The sequence below is a fragment of the Jaculus jaculus genome, chromosome X (genome assembly GCF_020740685.1).
Source record: "Jaculus jaculus isolate mJacJac1 chromosome X, mJacJac1.mat.Y.cur, whole genome shotgun sequence".
NCBI lineage: Eukaryota > Metazoa > Chordata > Mammalia > Rodentia > Dipodidae > Jaculus > Jaculus jaculus.
Window position 1 is genome coordinate 124,325,979 of NC_059125.1, and position 13,411 is coordinate 124,339,389.

The window sequence follows — 13,411 nt, forward strand, 5'->3', positions numbered from 1 at the left end:
CAGTAGTGAAGACAATGAGGTGAGTATCTAAATGCTCATAGATCAGTCAAAGACAACATGTGGGGCTACTGTGATTACATTTGTGATCAGAGTGTATGTGTGTTCTGATCAGTAGAGTCCAACAAATCATACCCCTAAACATCTATTTTTAACAAATGCATAAGAATTTTGCAAAGACAAAAGTTCCTTATCCTTTGCTCATACAATATACTACTTATTCACATATTAGTACTTTTTGACTGCTCAATAAAAATGCCAGTGAGCACCTGTATGAAGAAAGCTACAGCTGGAATAAGATCAGATAGGAGGCAAAACTTTTATAGTGGGTTTGCTACTGGCTTAATTTAAACTTTTCTTCAACTTCTCCTATTTCTCATGCTCTGCTACTATAAGCAGTTTTCATACTCCTGGATTAGAAAAATTCCAAAGATTTTTGTATAATCCCAGGGCAATGTCACCCAAAAAGTGCATATATTATACTAATTTGCAGGGGCAAGAGGCCTTGATGTGCCCCCACATACAAGCAGATAGCTAACTAAATAACTAACTAACTAAATTAATAAATAAGTTAAAAAATGCAAAGTTGCATTATAACAGTACTAAAATGATACTAGATAGTAACATGAATTCAGAGTATCCCATAGAGAGGACTAATAATAACAAACATATTAATATACACATCTTTCATTTATTTTCCAACAGCTTTAGTACATGTAGATGTTCCTAAACTCATAAGAGTATTCTTTGGTTTTAAAATTGATAGATGTACTGTTCACAAAATAGAGGATTAATAATTTATATTTCACTGAAATTGTTTGTATAAATTGGATATAGATCCTGGTACATTAAAAAGTTTATGTGGTGAATTAACTTAATTAACTCTATAAATGTAGTAAAATAATGATTGAAGGATTTATGCAATGAAATATTACCTTGATACTAAAGAGAATTGAGATAAGTATAGAAAAAATGAACTGAGGCAAAATTTATACTTATAGATGTATTTCCCACGAAATAATTTTGTCAAAATAATGAAAACGTAACTACTAAGAGCATATATAAGGTCCAATGAAAAAGCACAGTTCATCACAATATTTTGACATTCATGTGATATATACAAGAGGCACACATTTCTCTCAGTTACCAATGATTAGAAAATAAAATTATAGAAAGATGTCATCATAAACTTTTTGTAGTGGCTATGCTAATATCAGCAAAATTAGACAGTCTAACATTCCATGATAGGTAAAAGAATATAATTTAGAATATCAAAAAACATATCAGGAAATATAATTATAAACATATAAATGTACCTGTAAACAAAGATCCAAAATGCATGAAGTTAAAAGGAATAAAATTATGGCATTAATAACCCCATAACAATACTAGAAACTTCAATTTATGACCTTTAGTAAAAGGAAGAATATTCAGATAGATGCCCAAGGAAATATATATTGTAGATAATGATATATATCAATTATACCTATCAAAATGTATAGGTTAATCAGCACTAAAATGAATAAAACATCTCAAAATAGTGGCTTAAACTTATGCCACTCGCAAAAAAATAGCAAACTCAACTTAAAGGAATTGTAAATAAATAAGGTCATTAGAATAGAAATTAATAAACTAGAGCCTAGAAGAATAGAAAAACAAGGCAAATAAATATTGGTTCTTTGAAAAGATAAACAAAATTAGTAAATGAAAAAGGGAGCATTATTAATGGGCTCACAGAAATTAAATGATTATAAGTGAACACTATGATACACTCTTTTGAACAAATAGGATGAACTAGTGTTAAAATTTTAAAACTCACAAACTACACTGAGTCAGAATGAAACAGGAATCTACATATGTATAACAAATAAAATTACTATATTTAAAAATTTCAAACTGCTTGCTTAAAAATACTAGGTTAGCCGGGCATGGTGGCACATGCTTTTAATCCCAGCACTCGGGAGGCAGAGGTAGGAGGATCACCATGAGTTCAAGGCCACCCTGAGACTCCATAGTGAATTCCAGGTCAGCCTGGGCTAGAGTGAAACCCTACCTAGAACCCCCCCCCCAAAAAAAAAAATACTAGCTTATATAGCTTCACTGGTGAATAGAGCATATGATAAAGATAATTGTAATTAATCAGAAAGTAACAAAATAAAAGGATAACAAGCACTACTTGGCAACTTATATGAGTTGAGTTCTAACTTGATATTAGAATTATACAAAACTATATAAAAAAGGAAAAATGAGAAATCATTAGAGCCAGGCATGTTGGCACACACCTATAATTCTAACACTTCAAAGGCTGAGACCAACAGAGCACAAATCTGAGATGAGCCCAAGCTGCCTAATGAGGGATTGTGTAAAAGTAAAACAAGACATACAAAAAAGCAATAAAAAGGTAGGTAAAATTATTTTAAGATCTTACTATCCTAATATTACAAATTTACAAACTGAATCAGACCTCGTTAAGCTAGAGTTCATTCAAAAGTCATGTTTATTTGATCTTTTTATATAATTGGTACAATAGTCAATGTCAATGGGAAATAAGGAACTTTAGTAATGCGACCTCAATAGTTGTAAAATGCATACATGACAGTGTTCAATAACATTCCATCATGAAAATACACAGAGAATCAAGAATAGAATTTAAGTAAATTTAAGTAACTAGACTTGATATTTCACTGAAGAGTTTAGCAGAAATGAGCGATAAGAACACAAAATAAAGAACATCCAGAGCCAGGTGTGGTGGTTCACATCTTTGATCCCACCTCTTGGAAAGTAGAGGTAGGCAGATCTCAGTGAGTTGGAGGCCACTCTGAAACTACAGAGTGAATTTCAGGTCAGCTTGGGCTAGAGTGAGACCCTGCCATGAAAATCCCTCCCAAAAACCCATCCAAATTTCAAGAAGGGTTAAAAAATATTCTATGGTTGAAATATTTTATATAAAGGCAATCATAAGGATATAGTAAAACTGCTAGAATTAATACACAACATTATCAAAGATGAAAACACATTGATACCAGTGCTTGATTTGATCAAAATGAACTCCAGCAAATGGTGATGCGAGTGGTGATAGGAAAATTGGATATTCAACCACATGTAAAAGAATGAAACTAGGAGATTATCTCTCAATTTGCATAAAAAATCAAATCCAAATGGATCAAAGCTCCCAGTAACTAAAAGAAACTGTTAGAGAAAAAGGTAGAGAGTAAAACTATAAAATATAGGCATAGGTAAGGGCTTTATTATTTAGGAAATAGGATAAACAATCAACAAATGGGACTGCATGAAATTTAAAAGCTTCTATTCAGCAAAGAAAACTGTCAATTAAGTGAAGAGGCAGCTTAAAGAAAGGAAAAACCTTGCCAGCTATATATTTGACAGAGGGCTAATGTTTTGGATAGTAAACAAAGATCAAAAGAGTAAACATTAAGAAAATAAACAGGCCTGGACAAATGGATTAGCTGATAAGGTATTGCCTGCAAAGTGAAAGGACCAAGATTTGATTCCCCAGGATCCATGTAGGCCAGATACACAAGGTGACACTTACATCTGGAGTCTGTATGCAATGGCTGAAGGCCCTGGCTCACTTGCCCCCACCCCCTCTCCTGTTTCTTTCTCTCAAATAAGTAAAGTAGTCTCACTCATCTACAGCACCTAACCTGTATCTACCCAAGATACCTTACATACCCAGCAAGCATCTCATGGACTAGACACTAGGATGGATGAGGAGGGAAGGGAGGGCATTGAAGGGGTGAGAAACACTAATCTAGACCCAAACGGCAATGGTACCATAAAATTATACTTCCTAAAAGGCAGACCAAATGGCTGAACCTTCAACAGGCCCTTACAGGAAACACCTGAACCACAAGACACTGGAAAGGGTAGGATCAAGTCTAACCTAAACCTTCCTCATCTTCCCTCCCTCCCTCTCCCTCTCTCTCCTCTCTTTCTCTTGTATTTTAGTTATCTTTTTCCTCATTTTCTTACTGGGCACTGACCTGTAACTCCCAGTACCAGCATGGGGCTATCACCCACAATGAGCTTTTGATCAGAGAAACCTACAAGGTTTCCTAAAAGAATGACAGATTTCTGTCAGAGTGCTTGATGACCCCCCCAAAGGTTAGTGGTAAGACCCTATTGCTGAAGACACCATATGCTGCTGACGCGTAAAATGGAATGGCATGGCTGGAAGCCAGGAGAGAGTCAGTCCCCAGACAGTATGTCTAGTGCCAGAAGGTGCTGCATGGTTGACTGGGGGAAAATGACCAATATCTGTCCAAGCAACTCATGGTCCTACCTACTTCGCAGCAAATAACCTGTTGTGATGCCCACACAAGTGCAATAGTGGCACACAGCCATGGTGGGGAACCAACTGCTCTTGATTTGGCTAACTGATTCCCTCAGTGGTACTGGACCCATAGCTAGAGCTGGGAAACAAGTCAGAACCATATCCAAACACAAGCCCACTCTCCAATATCAAGCTCCCATCAATCATGGACTACAAGAGGGCCTACACCTATTAAACTCTCTAAAAAAAAAAAAAAAGTAAGGGCTATCTCATTTGTCCTGGAGCTAACTTACTCTCCTTTGGAGAATCTGCTTCTCTTTTTCAGATAGATGCAGATCCTAAGGAGAGAGCCACCCCATCATACCTCAAAAAGGCCTGGGCTGAAACTAAGGAAAATTTGAGAAACAAGCAAGGGTGCTCTTTTCTTGATGAACCAGATACCAGCACAAGGGGGAAGGAGACCAACACAGAGAAAAATCAACTCCTAACAAACCAGAGAGCCAGAGCCTCAGAGGCCCTCAAAACCTCATCACTGAAGCAGACCAAAAATGAACCCAACATGGCTCAGGGAAATTTTGTGGAAGAGGGGGCAGAAAGAATGTCAGAGCCACATGTTGGGTCATGATATACAGAGACATTTATCGTACCAATAACTCTGGGCTAACTCCAGAATGCATGACCCATATACCTCAACAAGGAGGGGCCAATGGCGAGGGGGTAGGCCACGGATGATCCTAATAATGTTACCAAGCTGCTTGTATTTGCTGAATAGAAAACTAATAAAAATAAATAAATAAATAATAAAAATAAAAAAAACAATCCAATCAAATTGGAAAATATGCTAAATGATGTAACCCAGGTCTAGAAAATCAAATATTAAATGTTCTTACTCAACATGCAAATAGATCCTAGCATTATAATTTTTGATTTCTGTGTTTAAGTTGGAGTAAGAGTCAGTAGGAGACCAGAAATCAAGTGAAGCATCATGAAATGGGAGAGAGGCCTTAAAGGGTGAATAATATACACATGATATAAAACTAGGGGAAAATAATAAATTGAAAGATTTAAAAGGGAATGAAGCAGGGAGGAATAGGTAAATTTGAGGTGGGGGGTCAACCAAAATTAAGGATATATGAAAAATAGTTTATAAAAATCCATTATGGTGACTGGAGAGATGGCTTGGTGGTTAAATGCTTGTGTGTGAAGTCTAAGGACCCTGGTTAGAGGCTTGAGTCCTCAGGACCCACGTTAGCCAGATGCACAAGGGTATGCATGAGTCTGGAGTTCGTTTGCAGTGCCTGGAGGCCCTGAAACACCCACTCTTCTCTCTCTTTCTCCCTCTTTCTCTCTGCCTCATAAATAAATAAAAATAAAACAAAAAAATTCAAAACCAATTACATTATAATCTAACTAAAACATAATTTATAAAAGATAAAGTTTGAATGCAGGTACTCTGTATAAGTAGTTAATGCTGTTCTCTAAAGACAAAGGTTACTGAATGAAAATCTCAGTCCCATGTATGAGAAACAACACCCCCATGAGTCATCAGTCAGAGAGATCCCAGAGGCCTACAAAATAATATAGGCTATTGCAATTGCTGTTTATTGCTTATCAGAACTGAATAGTAAGATTCTGTTGCTGATGACACTATACCTTTTGGCTACAGGATATAGAGAAATAAAGTTAGATCTGAATTGGAAGTTTCTTCCCTGCTAGCTAGCTTTCATAGTGCCTAAAGATTCTATGTAGGATGTTAGGGGTAAAAACACCATCAATTTTCTCTTTCTCAAGTTATAGACCCTGTGTGATATAATACCAACTGCCTAGATAAGATATGCCTACTGGTATAAACGTAGCATGGTTGTTATAGACATAATGAACTGTTTTCTGAATGGATGTGAGCCCATTCCACAGGAGGGAATGTATGACTGGTACTATAAATGTTGTCAAAAGACTATGGCTGGGCTGGAGAGATGGCTTAGTGGTTAAGCCCTTGCCAGTGAAGCCTAAGGACCCCGGTTCGAGGCTCGATTCTCCAGGACCCACGTTAGCCAGATGCACAAGGGGGCACATGCGTCTGGAGTTCATTTGCAGTGGCTGGAGTCCCTAGCACACCCATTCTCTCCCTCTCTCTTTCTCTCTCTCTCTCTCTCTCTGTGTGTGTGTGTGTGTGTCCATCTCTTTCAAATAAATATAGATTTTTTTTTTGTTTTAAAAAGCCTATGGTCATGCAGGTACAGTTACAATATAACTGAAGTGTTCTATTGTTGTTCCCCCTGCTGAAAGCATTTGATACATTACTATCTCTGTCTAACTATTCTATAGTAAGACAGAGACGCTTGGTGTCAAACATTTTTGAAGAAAAAAAAAAGCCTATGGCTGAGGAGGTCACAGTCTCTCAGGGCTGGAAGGGGGGTGGACTTACTACTGTTCTTTTGTTGAATAAAATTTAATAAATTTAATAAAATCCTGTGAATATGCTGCACTTAAAAATTGAATTGTACAAATGAGCAATTATATGCTATGTTACCTATTTGCTGATAATGATTTTATTATGCAAAACGGATGAGTATGAAATAAAGAAAATATAACTTAACAATACACTTTAATAGTGCAAACAATTAAAATACTCAGGAATAAATTTACCAAACCAAGTATAAAATTTATACAGTGACAAGTATGAAACATTGTTAGCAAAATAAGCCAAATGTAGAAATAAAAATATCATATTTTATCTCCTAAATGGAATCTAGGCATGAATATATGTGAAAATGGAATGTGCAATGTGAGTGGATAGCAAGGGAAAGGGGGAATGTAAACAAGAAAGTGCAGTGTGGGGAAGAACAAAGAATATTGTATGCTTTCTCTCATATGTGTATACATAGGTAACATGATACCTGTATGACAGTAGAATAGGGTTATTATGAGGGTTGGAGACAATTTACCTAATACTCTAGGTGCTATGTGATATAGTACAGACAATAAATATAAAGATTATCAATACAAGTTTTTAGTTTTAAGGAATTTTCTACTTAACAGACCCTGGAGATATATAGATAAGCAATTACAATGGAATATAAATGATGAAGGAAATATGAAAAATCAGAGCTTCTTGAAAGAGTACTCTGAACAAAATATCAAATAGTTAATAAACTAATAATGAAAATATTGCATATAAAGGGCCAGAGAAATGACAAAATAGTCGGTATTAAGCAAATAAAATATTTTCTGTAAGGCTAGAAATTAGATCATGGAGATAAAAGCATCCCAATATTTATGTTAATTCCCAGTTAGCAATAGATTGGTTTCCTGACTGTAGTAATGATAAATGTACTTGAAAGTTATAGTTTATGCAAATGTACATTAATATTATTGAATTTATGCATTTAATTCTTATTTTTCATAGTCTGTGCAGCTTTTATTTTAATAGGCAAGTAATAAAATATATATTCAGCCTAAAACCATTAGAAAGGTTAAGTGCAAAGCTCATAGTCCATCTGAAGTGACACAAGGTTGATCAGGGCTATCCTCACACTGGGCTTCCAGAGAGAGGCCTGGGCACTTTCTTGGCAAAAGTGAGAGCAGGAGCTATTGGAGGTGGGGTGGATCAATGAGCATAGGCCATGGAGAGTACTGCCTGGATGCCATAGCCAGGCTACTTGCCCCACAGGACAGTCAGAAACCCGAAGGCCACCACACATGGTCAGCCTGGCCCAGATTGACCCATCTGTTAGCATATTGAAACCTTTACATGCTATCCACATATTCTCAGAAGAGCCGGCCTTAGGACATGACCAGCAAGGGGTCACAGTGCCCTGAAGGTGCAGCAGGATCTGCTTGCACAACTTTCTCTGAAGTACCAGTGATAGGATGTATTAAATACTTGGTCTGGTAGTATTCCAGATAAATGCAGACCACACTGAAGTATGCACTGCTGGATGCAGAGCATAGGCATACATTGTGCCCACATAGGGTTTACACCTTTTCTTTGGACTCAGTGTCCCACACATCGATGAGGAGCCACAGACAATGTGGTGATTCATTATGGTAACAGAGTAGACACTGTGGTTGTGGGACTTCTACAGGACTTGGATGTAATTTGGAGGTTGGAATATTCTAAATACTGTGTGGTAAAAGCCACAGATAGCTCTGGGTGGCTACTAAGCTCACATCTAGTGGTGAGCCCTTCAATCTCCTTCTTTGATTTCAGCTCAGTGCCTATGATGCAGACCTATGATACTGTTTGCACCCCTCAATGCAGAGGCCCGTCTTAATGTCATTGTGGCCATCCAGTGTCTTCTGGTACTTATAGCTGACACATGTGTCCTACACCTCAATGGTAACACAAAATTATTATTATGTGTCAGACATAGAGGATGTAACTACAATGAAAATTTTAATACCAAACTACCAAAAGGACAAAGATGTTTGGTACATATGTAGAGAAATGTGGCTGAAAGGTGCATTTATAAAGCTACCTTTTGGGCTGAAAAGATGTTTTATCTGTTAAAGATACATTCTTGCAGGCTGGAGGGATGGCTTAGAGGTTAAAGTGTTTGCCTGCAAAGCCAAAGGACCCAGGTTCGATTCCCCAGGATCCACCTTAGCCAGATGCAGAAGGGGTCGCACGTGTCTAGAGTTCTTTGGCAGTAGCTGGATGCCCTGGAGGACCCATTCTCTCTCTATCTCTCTATTCTCTCTCTCTTTCTCTGACAAACTAATACATAAATAAAATATTTTTTTAAAAGATGCTTTCTTGCAAAGCTTGATGATATGGGTTCAATTTCCCACCCCCAAATGAAGCCAGATTGACAATGTGGCACGTACATTTGGAATTCATTTGCCTACCCATTCAATCTCAACTTCTCTCTATATCTGTCCCTGCCTCTTTGCTTGAAAATATAAATAAAATAATTTTAAATAATCATTTTCTCAAAAGGTGCCTTTTAGTAGAAGTGGAGTTGTTAGAATACTCTGATCATCAAAATATTAATGTAGTATTTTTCTCTACAGATGAAATTATGCATTTAGATTTGCAACACTATATTTATTAGGGAATTTGTTTATTTTTTCTTTTTTTTAATTTTTATTAACATTTTCCATGATTATAAAATATATCCCATGGTAATTCCCTACCTCCCCACCCCCACACTTTCCAATTTGAAATTCCATTCTCCATCATATTACCTCCCCATTACAATCATTGTAATTACATATATACAATATCAACCTATTAAGTATCCTCCTCCCTTCCTTTCTCCACCCTTTATGTCTACTTTTCAACTTACTGGCCTCTGCTACTAAGTATTTTCATTCTCACACAGAAGCCCAGTCATCTGTAGCTAGGATCCACATATGAGAGAGAACATGTGGTGCTTGGCTTTCTGGGCCTGGGTTACCTCACTTAGTATAATACTTTCCAGGTCCATCCATTTTTCTGCAAATTTCATAACTTCTTTTTTCTTTACTGCTGAGTAGAACTCCATTGTATAAATGTGCCACATCTTCATTATCCACTCATCTGTTGAGGGACATCTAGGCTGGTTCCATTTCCCAGCTATTATAAATTGAGCAGCGATAAACATGATTGAGCATGTACTTCTAAGGAAATGAGATGAGTCCTTTGGATATATGCCTAGGAGTGCTATAGCTGGGTCATATGGTAGATCAATCTCTAGCTGTTTTAGGAACCTCCACACTGTTTTCCACAATGGCTGGACCAGATTGCATTCCCACCAGCAGTGCAGAAGAGTTCCTTTTTTTCCACATCCCCGCCAACATTTATGATCATTTGTTTTCATGATGGTGGCCAATCTGACAGGAGTGAGATGGTATCTCAATGTAGTTTTAATCTGCATTTCCCTGATGACTAGTGACGTAGAACAATTTTTTAGATGCTTATATGCCATTCGTATTTCTTCCTTTGAGAACTCTCTATTTAGCTCCTTAGCCCATTTTTTGATTGGCTTGTTTGATTCCTTATTAGTTAACTTTTTGAGTTCTTTGTATATCCTAGGTATTAATCCTCTATCAGATATATAGCTGGCGAAGATTTTTTCCCATTCTGTAGGGTGCCTCTTTGCTTTTTTCACTGTGTCCTTTGCGGTGCAAAATCTTTGTAATTTCATTAGGTCCCAGTGGTTAATCTGTGGTTTTATTGCCTGAGCAATTGGGGTTGTATTCAGAAAGTCTTTGCCAAGACCAATATGTTGAAGGGTTTCCCCTACTTTTTCCTCTAGCAGTTTCAAAGTTTCCGGTCTGATGTTAAGGTCTTTAATCCATTTGGACTTAATTCTTGTGCATGGCGAGAGAGAAGAATCTATTTTCATCCTTCTGCAGATATTTATCCAGTTTTCAAAACACCATTTGCTGAAGAGGCTGTCTCTTCTCCAATGAGTATTTTTGGCATTTTTATCGAATATCAGGTGGCTATAGCTACTTGGGCTTACATCTGGGTCCTCTATTCTGTTCCACTGATCTACATGTCTGTTTTTGTGCCAGTACCATGCTGTTTTTGTTACTATGGCTCTGTAGTATAGGTTAAAATCAGGTATGGTGATACCACCAGCCTCTTTTTTGTTGCTCAGTATTATTTTAGATATTCGAGGTTTTTTGTGATTCCAAATGAATTTTTGGATTGTTTTTTCTATTTCCATGAAGAAAGCCTTTGGAATTTTGATAGGGATTGCATTAAATGTGTAGATTGCTTTAGGTAAGATTGCCATTTTCACGATATTGATTCTTCCAATCCAGGAACAAGGGATGTTTCTCCACTTTCTAGTGTCTTCTGCAATTTCTCGCTTGAGTGTTTTAAAGTTCTCATTGTATAGATTCTTTACTTCCTTGGTTAGATTTATTCCAAGGTATTTTATTTTTTTTGATGCAATTGTGAATGGGAGTGATTCTCTGATTTCATCCTCTGTGTGTTTGTTGTTAGCATATATGAAGGCTACTGATTTCTGTGTATTTATTTTGTATCCTGCTACATAGCTGTAGGTTTTGATCAGCTCTAACAGCTTGCTAGTAGAGTCTTTAGGGTCCTTTATGTATAGAATCATGTCATCTGCAAATAATGATAACTTGATTTCTTCCTTTCCAATTTGTATCACTTTTATGTGTGTCTCTTGCCTTATTGCTATGGCTAAGACTTCCAAAACTATATTAAATAGAAGTGGGGACAGTGGACAACCTTGTCTTGTTCCTGATTTTAGTGGAAAAGCTTCCAGTTTTTCCCCATTTAGTAATATGTTGGCTGTAGGCTTGTCATAAATAGCCTTTATTATATTGAGATATGTTCCTTCTATTCCCAGTCTCTGTAGGACTTTTATCATGAAGGGATGTTGGATTTTGTCAAATGCTTTCTCTGCATCTAATGAGATGATCATGTGATTTTTGTCCTTCAACCCGTTTATGTAATGTATTACATTTATAGATTTGCATATGTTGAACCATCCCTGCATCTCTGGGATAAAGCCTACTTGGTCAGGGTGAATGATATTTTTGATATATTCTTGTATTCTGTTTGCCAATATTTTGTTGAGAATTTTTGCATCTATGTTCATGAGGGAAATTGGTCTGTAATTTTCTTTTTTTGTTCTATCTTTGCCTGGTTTTGGTATCAGGGTGATGCTGACCTCATAGAAGGAGTTTGGTAGAATTCCTTCTTTTTCTATTTCCTGGAAAAGCTTAAGAAGCAATGGTGTTAGCTCTTCCTTAAAAGTCTGGTAAAATTCAGCAGTGAATCCATCCGGGCCTGGGCTTTTTTTAGTTGGGAGATTATGGATAACTGTTCAGATCTCCATGTTTGTTATAGGTCTATTTAAGTGATTAATCTCATTTTGATTTAATTTAGGTAGGTCATATAGATCAAGGAAATCATCCATTTCTTTCAGATTTTCATACTTTGTGGAGTATATGCTTTTATAGTTTGTCCCTATGATTTTTTGAATTTCTCTGGAATCTGTTGTGATGTTATCTTGTTCATCTCTGATTTTATTAATTTGTGTCTCTTCTCTCTTCCTTTTGGTCAGATTTGCTAAGGGTTTATCAATCTTGTTTATCCTTTCAAAGAGCCAACTCTTTGTTTCATTAATTCTTTGGATTGTTCTTTTTGTTTCTATTTCATTAATTTCTGCCCTAATCTTTATTATTTCTTCCCGTCTACTGATTTTTGGTTTGCCTTGTTCTTCTTTTTCCAAGGCTTTAAGGTGAAGCATTAGGTCGTTTACTTGCGACCTTTCTAATTTCTTAATATAGGCACTTAAGGCTATAAATTTACCTCTTAGAACTGCCTTCATTGTGTCCCAGAGATTTTGGTATGTTGTGTTCTCATTATCATTTGACTCTATAAATTTTTTGATTTCCTTTTTGATTTCTTCATTGACCCACTCATCATTTAGTAGTGTATTGTTTAGTTGCCATGATTTTGTGTATCCTCTATAGCCTTTCTTGCTACTGATTTGTAGCTTAATTCCATTGTGGTCAGATAGAATGCAAGGAATTATTTCAATTTTCCTGAATTTGTTAAGATTTGCTTTGTGTCCTAATATATGGTCTATTTTAGAGAATGTTCCATCTGCTGCTGAAAAGAATGTATATTCTGCAGCCTTTGGATGAAATGTCCTGTATATATCTGTTAGGTCCATTCCTTCTATGACCTCATTTAATCCAGATGCCTGTCTGTTTATTCTTTCCCTGGATGACCTGTCAATTGATGAGAGTGGGGTGTTAAAGTCACCCACCACCACTGTGTTTGGTGTTATCTGTGACCTTAGTTCTAATAGTGTTTGTTTGACGAATTTGGGAGCTCCCATGTTAGGTGCATATATGTTTAGGATTGTAATGTCCTCCTGTTGGAGTGTGCCCTTAATCAATATGAAGTGACCTTCCTTCTTTTTCTTGACTAACTTCGGACTAAACTCTACCCTTTCTGATATTAGGATAGCAACCCCTGCTTGTTTTGTAGGCCCATTTGCTTGAAACACCGTCTTCCAACCTTTCACCCTAAGATAATGTCTATCCTTTGTAGAAAGGTGAGTTTCTTGGAGACAACAAATTGTAGGATCCTGCTTTTTAACCCAGTCTGCAAATCTATGTCTTTTCGTTGGGGCATTGAGACCG

At 36.7% G+C, this 13,411-nt stretch overlaps 1 non-coding gene across 1 annotated transcript; it reads left to right on the plus strand.

Annotated features, from left to right (window-relative positions):
• The first annotated feature begins 6,519 nt into the window (after positions 1 to 6,519).
• LOC123456929 lies at positions 6,520 to 6,644 on the plus strand. The gene has a single exon (XR_006634790.1). It is a non-coding gene; the product is annotated as a small nucleolar RNA SNORA63 (small nucleolar RNA).
• Positions 6,645 to 13,411: the final 6,767 nt, after the last annotated feature.